Source organism: Oryctolagus cuniculus, chromosome 14 (assembly GCF_051225735.1).
Source record: "Oryctolagus cuniculus isolate XC-2025 breed Fujian yellow rabbit chromosome 14, ASM5122573v1, whole genome shotgun sequence".
In the NCBI taxonomy this organism is placed as follows: domain Eukaryota; kingdom Metazoa; phylum Chordata; class Mammalia; order Lagomorpha; family Leporidae; genus Oryctolagus; species Oryctolagus cuniculus.
The window spans coordinates 28,354,404-28,370,858 of NC_142880.1; the positions used below are offsets into that span (position 1 = coordinate 28,354,404).

Below are 16,455 nucleotides of genomic sequence, written 5' to 3' on the forward strand. Positions count from 1 at the left end.
TTTTTTTTTTGTTTCTTTTTTTTTAATTTGAAACATAGATCAACAAGGATTGAAAGAGAGAGAGAGATCCTCCATATTTTGGTTCAGTCTCCAAATGCTCACAACAGCTGGGACTGGGCCAGGTGAAGGCAGGAACCAGTAACTCCATCTTGGTCTACCACGGGAGTGGCAAATCTGCTGCCCATAGCAGGGGCCTGTATCCAAAGCCTGGAGTAGCTGGAACTCCAGCCTGCAGTCAGCTATGGGATGTAGACATCCGAAAGCCTGTGCCTAAAGATTATAATTGCTATACCCAAGCTCTCACCTACAGAAATAACCATTACATTGATCTGAGGGAATAATGGCTGCATTTTCAGTTTCCCTTGCAGATCAAGTATTGATGGAATGCAGTTCTAACCCATGAGGTGTAAATGAAAGTTGCTGATTGTGTCTTTCATGAAAGCTCCTTTAAATGCACATTTAGGGATGTAGGAGTGGCAGCCTCTACCATATGTGCTATTTTTCCCTTGCCCTTCTTGCAGTCAGGAAAATTTTTGCAATGGCAAGACATGAGGAAACCATCTGGGACCTGCCAGCAAGGGTAAGTCAATTCTCCTAAGTTAGGAAAACATGAACAAAACATGTGGCAGCACGTAGAGTCAGTTCACCAATCCCAGAGTACGTGTACCCACGTATCTCATCACAAGGATAAAAAAATATATAAATAAAAATATAAATCATTCAACAATATTTTTCATATTCTGCAATTTATACTTACACCAAAACCTTAATTTATGTGCTAACATACATGGCAAGCCGTGTCTCAGTAATTGTGTCTGTGTGGTATCCAATATCCAGAAAAGGGGTTTTAAGAAGCCAAATCACGTTTTCCTCAACATCTTGAATTTTAATATTCTAAAGATTCTCTCTGTCTCTTTCTCTCTCTCTCTCTCTGTTTGTCTGTCTCTCTTTTTCATTAGATTAATCCTTGCTTTAGATTTGAAGTAATCAATTTAACAGGAAAGAAAAGCCATTTTTAGGGTGTTTTCTTAAATGAGTTATTATGATCAGACAGGAATAAAAAATGGTATATTGGGTCTGAATTATCTCCTATATTCCATTATCCTACAATAGTGTCTATGTATTAGACACACCATTGGTCACAGGCACTGTGAAAGTGAAATGTCATGGTATCTCAACCTTCTACAATGAATTTTTTTGGAGAATAAGAGTAAACAATCCATGCCAATATACTACAAATAAACAATATGTCAACAGTTTATAGCAAAAGTTAAATAGAGGAATCACTAATTAAGCACAATGTTTTTACAGCATAGACAGAATTTCTCATTTGTCTCTTCAGTTACTAGCTACTAGCTTTATGGATACAGAGGTATTTTGGTCAATTCTTTTGATAAATATATTAGGTATATTCTTATAGCTTTGAGATATCTTTTATTATACAATATTTAAATATTCATTGTGGTATGAGTTAAATTGTTATAATTATTAAACCTAAAACATTCTTTAAAAACAAACTAAACATATATTGCTTATTTATTGAGTTTGAAAATGTGAATTAAAATTAGGATTATTTTCATTTAATTTTTACTGAGATGCATAATAATAAGAAAGATGGCATTATCAAAGTGAAAGATTTTTCTTTTAGTTTTCTAAGTATAACATTTAAAAATATTTTCTTTAATGACTCTGTTCCTTAAAATAATTGCAGTTGGTAACTCTTGGAAATGTAATCTGGTAGGATTTCCAGAAACACAGTCACAAAACAGAATATATTTGAATTAATATGCCATATAAATATATAATTATAAATATAGGAATACATTTATAATTTGTCATTTACTATACAATGAAAACATTAAATATGTGATTTTTTTCTTAATTAAAAAAAGTTTGCAGACATTTTGTAAGTAGATGTTAATCAGAGCAGACTGAAAGGTTTCATTCATCACCAAAATGAATCTATCATCCTTGCCTAAATGTGAATCTAAGCACTTAATAAATACTCGGAAAAGGAAAGGACATAGTGTGACACCGAGTAGAGGAAAGGATTGACCTCTAACTGCTAAACTACTGTTTTAGCAACACACTGTTTTATTCACCTGTAACTAAACATAGACGAATGGACCATCACTCAGAGGTACTCATCTTCACATCATGGGTACAAACCATAACTAAAGGAACCAAACACATTTCCCTTGAAGTTTTATACTCATTTCCTGAATGACAGAGGTACTGTGTAATATTTAGATGTCACTGATTATATTTTATTAGAAATACTTTCATATCTCCACTTATTTATTCCCAGTGATTTAATTTAGCATTGTAGTTAAAGTAAAACATCTCCTGCCTGGCTAGCTCAATCAGTAGAGCTTGAGACTCATAAAGTAAAATATCTTAAATAGGATTAAATATGTTTTCATTAAGTCACATATCATAAATATCAAATTGAACATGATTTTTCCTGTTTATTTTGAGTCTTACCTGCATAAAACAACAATTTTAATTTATTTATAGTTCTTTGGCTCAGATATTCAAAACATCAAGTTTATGAAAAAATAAGGGCCACATTATTTGGTACAATTTGAGATTTTAATTTATAATATTTTTATTTTTTAAATTTATCTTTAATCCAGCACATAATCCTGATTTATAATTTGTGCTAATGATTGTAAAACAGTTCTATTCAGCACAGTTGAAGAAATTTTATAACCATTTTTGGGAAAGAAATATATTATGATAATGTTAAAACTGACTTAATTTGAAAAAAATCAGGTGATTCATAGGATATTGACTAAGATACACGTTTAGATAAATAGCTATCATGATTGGATTTATTGATCTTAACTGATTAGAGGAGAGACTGTTGGGAGAGGAGAATCAAGCAATACTGCAAGTGTGTCAAGAAGTGCAGTTGTATCATTTAAAACAAAGATTCTAAATCTCACCACAAAAGTAGGAAAATCTCCCTTTAAATTTACATTTGTACTCTCTCTGCTGTTATTTTTAGTCAGCCATTTGATTAGGGTTGAGAATTTTAGTATTCCTGAAGGGACACTGGTTTTCTTTCATCACTGATGTTTATTATGTTCTTTCTGGACGACAATTCCATAAGTTTGATGTATCATATTAATTTGTTTTGTAGGAGTTGATCAATTAACTCGAGAAAACTCTATGTAGTGTTGATTCAATCACATAACAAGCGTAATTTAATATAAATGGTGCATAAGACATTGATTTTGCCCAACTGCTCTGCAGAATTAGTGTCACTAAAGAAGGCAGCCAAGCTGAACTAACAATATTAAGCATTTGTGCAATTTATCTCTTGCTATAATGAACAGTAAATGATATAATGACCCACAAGATTAATGATAAAACAAACATGCTAGTTAGATTCACACTATAGAAGACCAATTCACAATATTACTTGTTAATCAATAATTTGAAGATTAATTTAGCCAATGGGAGTGTAAATTCAAACAACAAGGAAAATAGAAAACTTTACTGGAATTAGGTCATTCCCATAGCCTTTAAAATATATATATATTTAAGGTTGAATATGCTATAAGTTATCTCCTTCAATTTTTTAAAATTTATTTTCCAGAGTTTTAGTCTAAAATTACATATGGTGCCAAGCAATTTATTTCTTTAAATTTCTCTGAAGTGTTGAAACCTCAAATGATTGGGGATGCCTCCTTCCTGATTCCACTACAAGAGGAGATGATATTCTCCAATAGCCATAATTTACAATCAATGTACTTTCCTTCCAGTGGCTTTGCTGAATGTAATTAATGAAACTAATAAAAAGTATGTCTGAGAACACAATCATGGGTGGCATATAAAAGAAATGTCTTAATGGAAAATATTGAGGATAACAAAAATGTGGTTTATTATCCTTTCAACCCTTCTTTACAATTTGTTACCCCTCTCCGATTCTCTCATAAATTATTTTAAAACTTTACAATTAAATTATGAACTAGGTGACAACTGCACATGCATTAAGTACATGGGAAGCTTTTAACTTTCAGGTTCCATTTCCCTGGAAGGAAGGGATCTGGAGTAGTTCAAAGCCTCACAGTAAGTGGAAATGTTCCCTTTGACTTTCTGTGCTCCACAGAGTGAAATGGCTGAAAGTTAATAGCCTGCAGTTCCTTTACTCTCTGTGTCTGTTCGTGACTTGAACTACAGCCAATACTTACTTCCTCTTCAAAAGAAAGTTTATGAGTATTATTCCTGTGGTCAACTCTACTATAAAAAAGTATTTGCATGTTGTACTGTTTGCATTCAAAAATGTCATAGATACAAGCTTTATGTGAATAAATTCTATGGAATCAAACACACACTATGAGTGTTGATTCTATTATTAAACAAGAACATCATTTCATAATGCAAAGAGATTAGGACACTGTATGTATTCAACGTGCACATGACAGATATTTTAAAGTGTGTGATGATGATAACATGCTAATATGTAGTGGCCATCACTGAAGGTTTTCATATCTCAGGTGCACTTTGAGCAAATCAGATATGATCACATTTGTTCATTCAATCAACTGTTGAGACAGATTTTGAGTATTACCAACACCACCCCCATTTCATAGAGGTGGAAATAGAGATACACAAAGGTACATAACCTGATTACATACATACATATTAAGTGCAAAATATAGACCTGGCCTCAAACATAGTCATTACTTGATTTCTATCCAGTCACTTTGAAAGAAGAATTCATCTTTCCATGGTTTTCTAGACAACCAAAATTTTATTGTGCATTTGTTTATTTTTTCTAATTTATTTTACTCAAAGGAAACTATCTTTTCACTTTGCTTATCTAAGTTCATGCAGTTATGAATAATATAATTTTAGTGTCTTATAAGAAGCCAAACACTCTAGTCTCCAAAAGGGCAGTAACATAAGCACATCACAGCTGGTGGCTCTTCATCCTGTTAGAAGCAGTCTTCAGAAAGTTCACGGAAAATCTACCATAAACTATGCAGTGATTTCAATATTTCTTGCACCACATGCATTTATCTTTTAATTCTTTTCTCCATGAACTTTCTGAAGCTCTCTCATTCCCATACTGACATGCCACCATTGGTCCCTACAGGCTCACTGCTTCTCTTGACACTGTACCCCTCTTCTTTTCCTCCATTGTGTGTGGCCATGTGTTTATTATTCTGCTTGCCAATTGCTTTTGCCTCTTCTTAATTGTAATTTGTATTTACTCAAAACTTTGGGTTCCTATAACAACTTTTAACATCTTTGAACTTGAGCTTCCATTCCTAACAGCTTTATTATATCCTTAATTGATGTCTCTGAGAAAGATGTCTAATTGGCTTGATCTGGTCCGGCAGAATGGATTATATGGGGGCTGGCTGAGATTCTACTAGACTCTCTTTGCCTTATATACGCACCTCAGGTCCAGCACGCTGTTAGTATAGGGCAGTTGTGGGGTTCTCTTTCCTCGGGAGCATAGAAAATGGGGTGAGGCTCATTCAGAAAAGAGCTAAATCTGATAGGCATTGTGTTGCAGCAGTTAGGGTGCCATTTGGAATGGCAGACATTCCAGATCTGAGTGCCTGGATTCCAGCCCTGTCTCCATTCCTTTTCTTTCACTTTAAGATTACATATTTATCTGAAAGACGAGTAACACAAGAGAGGAAGAGACACAAAAAAGAGATCGCTTATCCATTGGTTCACTCTCCAAATGACTGCAATGACCAGGTCTGGGCTAGGCAGAAACCAAGAGCCTGGAATTCCATTCTGGTTTCCCATTTGGGTGCCAGAGGAGCAAGCACTTGGAAAATCTCCCTGTGCTTTCTCAGGGGCATTAGCTGGGAGTTGGATAAGCAGTGGAGCAGCTGCAACTTGAACAGGTGCCTATATTGTATGTCAGCCTCACAAATGGTGGCTTAACCCACAGCACCACAACGCTTTCCCACCCCCTTCCTGCCCCTTTCCATTTCTGATTTGCCTTCTTTCAACCTTGGAAGGCAGAGATTGATGGGTCAAGTACTTTGGTCCCTGCTGGCCATGTGAGAAACCTCTCCAGAGTTCTGGGCTCCAGGCTTTGTTATGACCCTGGCTTTTGTGGAGATTTGGGGAGTGAAGCAACAGGTAAAAGATATCTCTCACTCTCGCTCTGCCTTTCAAATAAGTTATATACTTAAGAAAATAGAAAATAGCAAAACTTAGAAATGGACTGCAAGGATGGGCCAATTCCTTGTCTGAGCTATCAACTCCCAAGATCAAAAGAGCATGGGCATCATCATTCAGGGATTTTCAAAGCTTGCATGTACCATATGTCAAAAACTAATAATTACTCCAAATAAGGTGATTTTCTCGCTTTTTGGTTTGTTTTTAGCCATCCTCTGATTCAAAGTTGTTTGATGAAAATGTACTCTATGGAGGAACAGAATATCTCAAAGGAAATATTTTACTGAAGTATTTTATTAAAGCATACAGTTGTATAATTTTAGAAGTTACTATTTGTATCCATAACAGACTCATTGAAAAAAATTAGATTTTTTGCCTTCACATTGATACTTTAGGATATTCATAATAAATAATCAGGAATTGTTATAATTCATTTTATAGCAACATAACTACCAATTTAAAAAGTATAATTTTAGATTTTGTAGACCCCCTCCAATAAATGCATACATTTTCAAAGAGGTAGGGGAATTATTTATAACAGACACTGTGGTATTTGAACCTGGGAGGATTTCATGTATTAATAACAATCCTCTTGCATTTCTCCTTTTTTAGGAGTACAGTTTCTTAATTACTACAGGCAGTAATTAAGGTAAATTACAAAGAGTGCTTTGTAATCTTTTTGTTGACTTTCTAATATTCACTGACAGCTTAGTAGGCAACATTGCAACTCAGTCCTGTATCAGGTAGTTGAAGAGGAAAACTCACATTTAAATTAGTTTGTCTCCAACAGAGATGAGTTTCACGTCCTCCCAAAGCTTCCCTCCCTTCGTATCCTGAAAATACTCACTGGGAACTGATGCTGCAATTCTGGCTTCGTTGAGAAATCCAAAACTGCTAATTGTTCTGGCTGAGGTGTTTGTCCTCAGATTTCATTGAAGGGTAGCGTGGACCATGCTATGTAATTATCAACCAGCATTTGACAATCCCCACATTAATCAAGGTAATTCTATTTGCGTGATGTGAAAGAGCCCTCTAAGAAGCACAGGTGTTTTTCATAAGGTCTGACATTACTAGATAAGAGTGGCAGGATAAATTAGAGGAAGGTGAATTAATCCAGCTCATCCAGCAATTGTAGCTTAATAACAAAATAGGATTAAGTGTTAAAAAATGCTTTGCCGGTGAAGGCACAAGTAACCTCCTATTAAAAAGAAAGAGGGACAGAAGTCTCTCACCCTTACATTGCATGCAGGGTAAAATTCTTTACCATTGAATGTCCCAGCTTGTATCGCATGCACAGAGAAATGCTATTCAAATCTTGTAAATAAGAAACAATTAGACAAAGCCTCAACAGAGCCCAACAAATATATTATCTCCCTCTCTGTGCCTTCAGATCTGTTATTATTTTACACAGAGCATAGTAATTTACAGAATTTCTTATTTTCAAATGATTAACATGATGTACAAGATGCCTTCAAAAAGTCTGTGGAAATGCATGTTATAAAGAATTAAGCATGGATTTCAAAACTGTATCAAAATAAACTTGTCTTAATATCATTTTCGCATGAATTTTTGAAGCAGCATTGTATAATATACATGGTAATCATCACTGTCTCAACATATATTTAATATATAAGTTATATGTATTATTTGCAATACTTTCTCAAAATTTTTGAAAGTTTACAGGAAATTTTTATTTTAGATTTTCAGAAAGTTTTAGAAGGTAGGAGGACAATGAGTTCTAGTGAAAGTATACTCTCTAAATTATATTTTTAAAAACTACTTTAAATATTGGAGTTTCTTTAAATAGATGTAATATTTTATACCCTATTTAAATTTATTATTTTTTTGAGTGTAGGTTAGAACACACCAAGATCGGGTAAGTAGACTTAGTATTCCTTCAAGGGTAGCCAACCCTTTTTTGTATTCACACTAGAAAGAGGCTGATAGTTACAAAGAAGACAACAATGCATAACACGAGCTTTCCTTAAGAAGAGAAGGAAATACTGATTCTTGGGGCCAGTGTTGTGGCCCTGCAGTTTTAGCCACCACTCACAGTGATGATGGCATCTAATGTCAGAGGGTTGGTTCAAGTCCCAGCTGCAAGGCTTCCATTCCAGCTTTCTGCCATTGTGCTTTGGATAGCAGCAGATGATGGTCTAACTTGAGTCATGGCTACCCATGTGAGAGACCCTAATGGAGTTCCTGGCTCTTGACTTTGTCTTGACCCAGTACTGGCTTTTGTGAGTATTTGGTGAATGTACAAGTGCATGGAGGATCTCTATCTTCTTTGTGTATATTCCTTCCTGTCTTTCGGTCACTCAGCTTTTTGAATAAGTAAATGTATAATTAATTAAATATAAAAGGGAAGAATATTCATTCTTCATTGGTCTTCAATGTCAGTTTCTTGGTTTTGTCTGGCATTGGAATTGAATGTACTCTAACTGTATAATTTATATGGAAGCCAACTACTAGTTAGGATACAAGAGAAATGCTCTAGCTCCATGTAAAACATAATTTTGGAAATTCATATTATCAAGTTCCATATAATATTCACAGTTTTTCCTCAGCATGTACAAACATCCTATTTGCATGGCCTAGATTTATTTAACTTTTAGTAGTGGGTATCTGTCAGTATAATGTTGATAGATTTAACAAATCCCATAATTTCAGTAGCTTAAAATAAAAGTTTATTTCTAACTGCTTAAAGGAGCCCAGTATGTGTTATAGCTGGCAGACAGGTGTTCCTTATGTGGCAATTTAGAGGTCAGGCCTGTTGCATCCAATAGGTTTTCTATCCCCCAACTCAACTAGCATTCTCAAAGACCATAGGAGAAGAGGGGAGAGTTCAAAATTTATCTCCTGGGCAAATTACTTCTATACTATGGAAGAGGCTCAATTCTTGTTGCTCACTTTACTGTCCATAACACAATTTAGTCAATTGACACCATCAATTTCTGATTCCATCTTGGGAAAGACAAAAATACCCAAGGAGTAAATAAATATTGTAAAGGAGATGTAATATTATGAAGCCAACTCAAACATCTTCCTCTGCAGGTATTTTCCCATTGTCAACCTTCATTGATTAGCTTCTTTTTATTAGTTAAGGCAGCAGTCATACTCCATGGGTCCAAATGAAATCATGTGGGATTAATGTACATGTGTATTGATGTGACAGGAATAGTACAAACTTTGACAACTCACAAACAGCACAAGAAAACTTTTGAAAAAGGGAAATAGAAAGGTAAAAAAATAAGCTTTATTCCATATTCGTATATGTTGGGTACTTCTCGAATTATGTATAGATTTTTCAACCTAATTTCAGTTTTTTATTAATAACCTGGGGGGTTAATTAATCCTCTTTCATGGAATTTTAGTATAATTATTTCCATGTTTTTTAGGTAGGAAAATAAACAATACTTGGAGAAACCCAACGTCTTGCTCAACATCACATAATCAGCAAGGAAAGATGCTGCCTTCTGGTCCTGATTTTCTGGTTCTTCATTATATATTTTGTCTATTAGGGCAAATTGCCTCCATAGTCAGGGCCAGACATTTTATGAACTCATCACTGTAGGTCAAAGTGCCAAGTTTACAGCACATTTTCTTCTTCACTATGTGTGTACATGTGTTGTAGCAAGTAGCAATTGGCTTTTCTAAGACCAAAAATAGGTAGAAGACCTTCACCTGCAACTCCTTAAAAGAAAGGAAGCCAAGTCTGCTAGATTGATGCCTTTACTCTGTGTAACTGGGTCAGACGGAGTTAATTAAGCTCACTCAGGCCCCCAAGCAAGAAAGAGCTTTTGGATGAAGTTCAGAGGAAAGTTCCTGAAGCTAGCATGGAGCTGGCCCCAACTTCCTTTTGTTAGCCAATCCAAATATTATTATTGGTCCTATTAATCAGTTACAGTTTTCAACTCTGTGACCTTCCAAAGGCAGTATGTTTCCACAATGCTCTGTAAAATATTTCCTTCTATTTGCACAAATGATTTGATATTAATTTCTTCTAAAGTTTTCATGCATGCTTTGCAAGAACAATAAAGCAGCAATATGGATCAATTTTTACTACATCTTTCTTAAACTTTTATGACTCATTCAATTTTCATTTCATTTCCTAATTCTGGAAATCAGGAAACATTATCTCTAATTTATTTCTATATTTCCTTTCTCATAAATGTCAGTATGAGCACTGACATTTTCAGGGTACCTTTGCTTTGACAACATAGTCCCTCACTGAAATCACTAAAAAAAAATAAATTGGGTTTTGTCCTTTTTTACACTATGTTCAAGTTCTTTTCTATGCATTGAAGAGTTTCCAATAATATTCATGACATATCATTTTTCATTTAATCACTATATTGTTTTATAAACATAACTTTATCTATATTTAATTAGAATTTTAGATTGTGATGTTGGCCCATTCTATTGATGTTTTCTGGACACTTGCAAACTCATAAGTGAGTAGTTTTTAACTAGCGGAAACTGCTTAATACTATCTGCCAACCTCACTTACTCACTGTCTACACTCTCCTTTAAATCATTAACTTGTATAAACATCTGGGTAAATCTTGAAGAGTTTCAAATGTTTTCACAGATAGCATTTCTAGATGCAGAGAGGCAGAGAAAAGGGTTGCATATTTCTACCACACAAGTGGCTAAGTCTAGGAGTATACCACGTGGCATAGATGCATGACCATTTGGCACTACTTGAAATATTGATCATAAGAAGCAAGTAAATCATTAATTTGCACATGCTTAAGCTGACCATACTTCAAAATGAATCTATACATGTAGATTTTTATATTTTTATACAAGTAATACATACTTTTGTGCTTTGTAATCAAAACATACTTTGAATTTTGTGAATGGAAAGTGTGATATAAACAAGTGTATTATGATAACAGGTATCCAAGAATTTTAGGAAACAAAAGGAGCTGAATTATGTACATTCCTTATTCAGAAAGTACACTGGACATGCAGTTTTCTTTTCCTTTTGAAGTTGCTTTGCATTATGGATGTGATTTAAAATCTCTTTATACAGATATTTTTGTGGCCAATCATGGCAGCTTTATATTCAATGTCTGTATGATTCTTGAGAAATTAATTACTAAAACACTAGTACCAGATGCATCTAAAATTGCATCCAAATACTTGAATAAGTATACATCCTTGAAGGTAGGATTGGCAAATTTAATGCTGGAGTGTACTGATAAGGGATGAGAAATTGTGAGTAGGCGTTTTACCGAGAAGCTAGCATTCGTCAGTGTGCTGACCTATGTAGATGATTCAGTAAATGCTGTCTCTTTTTAAAATTTAGGACAATTTCAAATGCTCTTAGTGTCTCAGCCCTTTGTCTGATGCTGTAACAGAACAGTGAGTAATTTTCAAGAAATGGGCAGATTTATTTTAGCACAAGGGTCTGGAGGCTGGCAAGTCTTGTACTGAGCAACTCTATCTGGTGGGCACCTCTTGCTGCTTCATCTTATGAAAGAGAGCTGAAGGTCAAATGGACAGATGGAAGTCACAAGTAGTTGTTGGATTTTTTTAGGGCAAATCATTCTCAGGGTAACTAAACCAGTCCTGCAAGAGCAAGAACTCAGGCACATGCGAATAGCATTAACCTGTGATGTAAATACCTTTCAGCAGAAGCTACCTCCCAGTACTACTGGGTTGAGGAATTAAAAGTCCAAATACACAAACTTTCGGGGCATACCCAAGCCATATGGCTAAACTCCTGCATAGCTCAGAGAATATACAGAAAAAATTTAAAACTAATTAAAAAATACATACAGTCATAAAATTTTCCTGGAGAAATTTCATGCTTTTAAGTAACTCATTAGGGAAAACACAATCCTATAATTTTTCATGATTTCGTGTCTTTTTATCTACTGCAGTGTTTCAGTCAACAATGAAATGAAAATATTGATTAAATAAAAAACTAAGATGATTCAAGTATAGATGATAATGATCAGTAAGACACTTTATGATTGAAAATGTGGGGTTGGTGCTGTGATGTAGGCTAAGCCTCCGCCTGCCTTGCAGCCATGCCACATAGGCACTGGTGTGTGCCAGATGTTCCTCTTCTGAGTCAGTTATCTGCTGTGGTCTGGGAAAGTCATAGAAGATGGCCCAAGTGCTTGGGTCCCTGCACCCACGTGAGAGACCTGGGAGAAGCTCCTGGTTCCCAGTGTCAGGTCAGCTCATCTCCAGCTGTTACAGCCATTTAGGGAGTGAACCAGCAGGCGAAGATCTTTCTCTCTGTGGGGAGCAATCCGGACTGGACTGAGTTACTGGAATTAAGACTTATTCTATGCATCTGCTCTCCCACAATATGGCGCTGGGAGAGAAGTAAACAGCTTCCGCACAGCTGCCTCCAGTTCAGCTAATAAACTGTAGGACTTGCTCCTGATTGGAGAGCAGCGTGCTCGGCGTGTGGGCAGCCGAGTTAGGATTGGCGGAGGAGGACTATAAAGGAGGAGAGAGACGGCATGCACCAGGAACATCTAAGGGGAACATCTAGCTGAAGGAACACCTGTGCAGCCCCCGAGAAGAGCTGGCCGGCGGTGTGCCGCTCCCCTGCGGAAGTGGGGAATGTGGCCAGGGGGAACTGCCCTTCCACGGAGGTGGAAGGGATAGTAGCCAACCCGGGAAGAACCAGCAGCAAACCCGGGGAGGGCCGAGCAGACAAAAGAACAGGCAGGGTTCTGTGTCGTTCCCCCATGAAGACGGGGAGCGACACTCTCTATCTCTCCCTCTCTCTGTCACTAACTCCACCTCTCAAATAAATAAATAAAATTGTTTTTTAAAAAAGATTGGAGGTGCAAATGCAGTGGGAATAATGTGACAAACTCGTGTAATCAGGCATCTTTGGTATAAATATAGGAATTACGGATTTTTAAAAATTCTTTGTATTCTTTTTCTCCATCTTTTTCCACTTTAGGAATGTAGCCTATGATATTTGGGCTTCAGATCACAGCCTGAAACAATTATCTGCCTGATAATCACAACATTCAAACAACAAAACAGGAAAGAATAAAAAAAAAAATCTTTGTACCCTATTTTTCCATAATGATTCCTATAGAAGACTCTTAAAAGAAAGTTAAACAATAAAAATATATAGTATGGCAGAGTGTATGTCAGTGACATGATACATGTAAATAGATTAAACTTAAAGTTCAAGAGTCAAGGGGCAGAGATTATGGTGCAGTGAGATAATCTGCTTCTTGATACACCCAGGTCTTGTGTCAAAGTACCTGCATTCCAGTACCACCTCTTCTACCGATCCAGCTTCATGCAAAGCACACGTGGGGATGGATCAAGTATGTGAGTTCCTGCCACCCACTTGGGAGCTCCAGGACAGTTTCTGGATCCTGGTTTTGGCCCAGCCCTAGCCATTGCAGGCATTGGAAAATCTCTAACTTTGTCACACTTCCTATCTCCCTCTCTCACTCCGCCTTTCAAACAAAAATAAATAAACACAAATATTCTGAGTCAAAGATCTCTATAGTAAGGGTATACAATAACAAGAACTTATTGATTTGTATATTATTCCAAAGAGAGTCACTTAAAAGAAAATCCAAAAAGGATGAAACATAAAGAGCATGGTAGATTGCATCTTTCTTACCCAGTTGAAGTCATGTCACCAGACTTGCTGTGTTGTCAGGGGAGTATACACAGAAATGATCTGTGTTCCTTCCAAACTGGAGCTTAGAGAGACATCATGTGTTTCTTGGCCCTCCCTTTCCCTCTGTCCAGAAAGCAATGGTCACTTTGTTAGCTTGGAGCCTCAGATGGGAACAAGCACATGAACAACAACCGTCTGATTGATAGGACATCAACAAAGCATTATCTTTTGGTCCTTTAAGCAACTGAAGTGCTTTTCTTTTCACAGCATAACCAAGTCAATCCTAATATATGTGTGTTTGTCTTTTTTAGAGATTTATTTTATTTATTTCAGTGAGAAAAAAGAGGGAGAGAGAGTGATCCCTGTCATCTAATATAGTTCACTCCTAATAAGGTTGTAATGGTTGCGGCTGGGCAATGCTGAAGCCATAAGCCAGGAACTCCATCCAGGTCACCCGTGTGGGTAGCAGGGGTCCACGTACATGATCCATCTTACACTGCCTATCCAGGTGCATTAGCAGGGAGCAGCTGGGGCTAGAACCCCCTGCTCCCATATGGGATGCTATTGTTGCAGGTGACAGCTTAACCCACTGTGCCTCAAAGTAGGCCCAGTCCTGATATTTCTTGGTGGCAATGCTGTATATGTATTTTTAAGAAAAAAAAAACCCTTAATGGTCAATATATTAGTTTTATATGATTTTAACATTATTATGGGATTTTAAATAAATTAGAAGAGGCACAAAACATTCTAGTGATAGATAGATAGATAGTTCTTGGTTGCTCATCTATTTGCTTGATCATGATGAGTTATTTTAATTTGCCACCATGGTCATACTTCATTCCTACTTTTATCCTTAACTTATAGCTTTAAAATGCCTTTGCTGATGTCAATAGGAGATGTTGTTTATAGTCACTTTGTGATTTATTTGTTTATTTAAGAGACAGAAAGAGACAAAGAGGAAGACTAAAAGACATACAGAGAGAGACTCTGTCCACTTTATTCTCTTTCCAAATGCCTGCAATAGCAAAGACTGAGCCTGGAGCCAAAGTCAGGACCCGGAAATTCAACCCAGGTGAGAATTTTTTTAAAAATATTTATTTATTTACTTGAAAGGCAGAGTTACACAGAAAGAGAAGGAAAGGCAGAGGTGGGGGGGTCTTTCATCCACTGGTTCACTCCCCAAATGGCCACAAAATCCAGAGCTGGGCCAATCCAGAGTCAAGAGCCAGGAGCTTCTTCTGAGTATCTCACATGGGTGCAGGGACCCAAGCACCCAAGGGTCATCTTCTACTGGCTGCTCAGGCCACAGTAGCCAGGACTCGAACCAGTGCCCATGTGGAATGCCAGCACTGCAGGTGGTGGCTTTACCCACTACGCCACAGCACCAGCCCCCAGATAAGTATTTAACCCAAGTCTGCCATCAGAGTGGCAGTGACCCAATTACTTAAACCATCACTTGCTGCCTCCTAAGTTCTACATTAGCAGGATGTAGAATAAGAAACCAGAGTCGGGTGTTAAATCCATGCTTTCTAAGGTAGGACAGAGATGTTTTAACTGCTAAGCCAGTGGGCCACCATTAACCTCAATTCTGAAACAGACAAAAGGGGAAAATCTGTTTCTACATCTAGATTTTAAGATTTAAGAAATCTTCAGATTTTTTGATGCAAGGTCTGGAACGCAGAAGAAATTGGCTGAGAATGGACAATAAAATTATACAAACCTGAAGTCAAGGCAACAACAGGACACACCAAACATATCTGTGACTTGCACAAAGGAGGAATTTGGTAGAGCCTGAAGATCTCTTTCTCATCATCTATCTATACATCTTTTATCTGTATCTATAAATCTACCAATCTATCATGTTATATTTGTCATTTGTTAATCATCTAATCACATATGCATATATGTACTTTATCCAGAGACAAACACAAACCAAGGAAGGACAGCATAGACTGAAAATTAGGGCATATGGATTCAATGAAATATAATTTTTAGGGGCTGCAGATGTGGTGCTGTGACATCGACATCCCATATGGGCACCATATGGGTCTTATTTTGACTGCTCCACTTCCGTTCCAGCTCCCTGCTATTAGCCTGGAAAAGCAACAGAAGATGGCCCAAGTGCTTGGGCTTCTGCTACCAGCTTTAGAGACCTGACTTCCGCCTGGCTCAGCCCTGGCTGTTACCACCACGTAGGGAGTGAATCAGCAGATGAAAGATCTCTCTTTCTTCCTGTCTCCCTCTCTCTCTGTAATGCTTTCAAATAAATAAATAAATCTTGTTTTAAAAAAAATCTTTACTTGAGATATATTGTCTCTGGCCTATTGCATTTTAGTTAAATTACTTCAAGATTCACAATAAGCAATTCTATAATTAAAAGAATAAGAAAAATAGACATGCTACAAAATCATTTTTGTTGGAAAAATTGAGGTAATACTTTCTAAGTGTGTGCCCTCTATTTTTATAGATGTATGACTTTAACATAATACTTTAAAATTATGGGTCTTATTGTGGTGGTGAATTTGCAACACGTGCAGTGATTGCTTAGCACTAACACATACTAACTTTGAAGCTCCACTCTGTTACCTTTCTCTCCCCAACAGAGAGAACAGAAACTGACAGCATTGGATAAAAACATAAATTAAACTTCTGCTTGTTCATTTCACAGGAGAAGACAA

At 36.5% G+C, this 16,455-nt stretch overlaps 1 long non-coding RNA gene across 1 annotated transcript; it reads left to right on the plus strand.

Moving 5' to 3' along the window:
• Positions 1–8,263: 8,263 nt before the first annotated feature.
• Positions 8,264–16,028, plus strand: LOC149122273 (uncharacterized). The gene is made up of 3 exons (XR_016220244.1): positions 8,264–8,396; positions 14,716–14,849; positions 15,857–16,028. It is a non-coding gene; the product is annotated as an uncharacterized LOC149122273 (long non-coding RNA).
• Positions 16,029–16,455: the final 427 nt, after the last annotated feature.